The sequence below is a fragment of the Xenopus tropicalis genome, chromosome 2, assembly GCF_000004195.4.
Source record: "Xenopus tropicalis strain Nigerian chromosome 2, UCB_Xtro_10.0, whole genome shotgun sequence".
Lineage (NCBI taxonomy): Eukaryota > Metazoa > Chordata > Amphibia > Anura > Pipidae > Xenopus > Xenopus tropicalis.
Window position 1 is genome coordinate 138,798,851 of NC_030678.2, and position 2,696 is coordinate 138,801,546.

The 2,696-nt window shown below is 45.6% G+C and overlaps 1 protein-coding gene across 10 annotated transcripts in view; it reads left to right on the forward strand.

The window, feature by feature from the left end:
• Positions 1–1,278: 1,278 nt before the first annotated feature.
• The window catches only part of naca (nascent polypeptide associated complex subunit alpha), a 22,008-nt gene continuing 20,590 nt past the window's right edge, over positions 1,279–2,696 (forward strand). For 4 of the 10 annotated variants that reach the window (XM_031895879.1, XM_031895880.1, XM_012956786.2 and 1 more), the window contains exon 1: positions 1,379–1,490. The gene's annotated coding sequence lies outside the window, so the exon portion shown is untranslated. Of the gene's footprint in view, positions 1,491–2,696 lie in introns of all 10 variants that reach the window. The other 6 variants (XM_012956790.2, XM_012956788.3, XM_012956789.2 and 3 more) reach the window with 4 other exon arrangements.

Genomic DNA, 2,696 nt, shown 5'->3' on the forward strand with positions numbered 1-2,696 from the left:
TGACCGGAAGCCAAGTTTTTTTACAGGTATTTTCTTCTAAAGCATTATAAATAACAAATAGTTTTCAGGATAGGGCAATTATTGGGGGAGGGTAGAATAGATTTTTTGGTTAAAAATTTTTAGCATTACTTTTCCTTTAAAGGAGAAGGAAAGGCTAGTAAAGAGTTAATCTCAAAATGCAGGCATACCTTCAGTTCTCTCAATAGTGCCCTTAAGTCTCCCCATATTTCACCTGTTCAGAAGATCTGAAGCCAAACATGGAGAAAAAACGCTGAGCTGGGTAAAGAGGATTCCCATAATGCATCGCTACTGCATTGACTGTGTGACCGGGACACTGTAGGCAGCGCATGCGCTTTGCTGTTTTCAGTGTGACAAGCAGGCACGCTCCCCCCTCCCCTACCCAGAGGACACAGAATGAGGAGCGATCAGAGCTGGGAAACACAGACCTAACAGGCGAGCGCTGTGGGGAGCCAGGGGGGGTGGGGGGGGGGTGTTGAGAGTGTGGCGCTGCGGGTTGGGGGTGTTAGGTCGAGCGGGAAGGGGGGGGTTGTTTTTTGGTTGTGCAGGGAAGATGCTGGGGGAGCCGGGGGAAAATCGAACATGGCGGCCACCACAGAGTGCAAAGAGAGGAAAGTTTGAAGGCACATTTTGGGAGAAGGGAGGATTATTTAAAAAAAAAAAAAAAAGTTGTCGATCTGCTACAGGCAAGTGGGCTCTACAATATATTAAGGGTTTTAGTAGAAGCCTTTCCTTGCTCTTTAAGTTAATGAAAACCACAAAAAAAGTTGTACTATTATAACGATATTATCGTGGTCATTATGGAAAGTTCTAATATTTAGAAAAAAATACAAATTTTTCTGAAAAAAAAAATTGTGGTTTAATAAATGGGTCCCTATGTGTAAATGTGAGCTCAGACACACAAACTGAAAAGGCCATGCTATAAACAGTAGCCAGGACTAATATAGCCCCTTTTGACAGATCTCGGCCAAAAATAGGTTATCCATTAAACAGGAGCCCAGATGAATCAGTGTTTCTGCTGCTCAGATTTCCATTTTCATGGAATACCTTATAGGCTAAAGATCACCCTCTGGGTTTAAATCACACATACAGGGCAGTTGCTGTACAGATCGCCAACTTGCTAAATTGCACTAGCGCAGTAACCAATAGCAACCAGCTTACCAAGTTACAAAATGAACGCAAACCTCTGATTTGTTGCCTTGGCTTCTGTTAGCATCATTTTACTGTCCAACTTTGCCCAAACAAGTCAGTTTTAGACGACAGGATTTTCCCTAACTACAGTATTTTCGGCTCGCTTTGAAGCGCAACCATGTTGGGCCATTCCCATATTTAGAAAGCACAAGTGTGCTTGGGAAGCAGGTGTTACGCTAAGCCGATGACCCGGATGTGCATCTTCTGTACGGTTCGATATCCCGGAAGCGTTCGGCTTGTGGCTTTCTTTCTACAGCCATCTTGGATCTAAACTCCACACAGTAAGTGTCTCTTCTCCTTATCCGTTCCCATCCTCTGTCTCACGAAAGTACTACGGGCTGGGGGTGGCACTACAGAGCAGGGGAAGCTGTTCGGCACAGGGCTGTGTTGCTATGGCTGATATTAGTGCGCCTTTCCTCATAATAGACGCGTGATGCGCCCAGGACACCGGGGTGTCACGGAGAGACAGGGCGGAGAGGAATGTATTGTAGTGCTTAGAACATAAAACGTTCGTACGTGTTCCCTTAAACTAGAATACCTACTCCCGGTGTGGGGCCCATATCGTGCCGACTTCTTCTACCCGGGGAACGTTAACCAGGACTAGCTCAGCCCTCCTGCCTGGGCACTATGTATGTATGTATGTATGCATGTATGTATGGCCTGGGGGGCACTATGTATGTATGTATGTATGTATGTATGTATGGCCTGGGGAGCACTATGTATGTATGTATGTATGTATGTATGTATGGCCTGGGGAGCACTATGTATGTATGTATGTATGTATGTATGTATGTATGTATGTATGGCCTGGGGAGCACTATGTATGTATGTATGTATGGCCTGGGGAGCACTATGTATGTATGTATGTATGTATGTATGTATGGCCTGGGGAGCACTATGTATGTATGTATGTATGTATGGCCTGGGGAGCACTATGTATGTATGTATGTATGGCCTGGGGAGCACTATGTATGTATGTATGTATGTATGGCCTGGGGAGCACTATGTATCTATGTATGTATGTATGTATGGCCTGGGGAGCACTATGTATCTATGTATGTATGGCCTGGGGAGCACTATGTATGTATGTATGTATGTATGTATGTATGTATGGCCTGGGGAGCACTATGTATGTATGTATGTATGGCCTGGGGAGCACTATGTATCTATGTATGTATGGCCTGGGGAGCACTATGTATGTATGTATGGCCTGGGGGGCACTATGTATGGCCTGGGGGCACTATGTATGTATGTATGTATGGCCTGGGGAGCACTATGTATGGCCTGGGGGGCACTATGTATGCATGTATGTATGTATGGCCTGGGGGGCACTATGTATGCATGTATGTATGTATGGCCTGGGGGGCACTATGTATGGCCTGGGGGGCACTATGTATGTATGTATGTATGTATGTATGTATGGCCTGGGGGGCACTATGTATGTATGTATGTATGGCCTGGGGAGCACTATGTATGGCCTGGGGGGC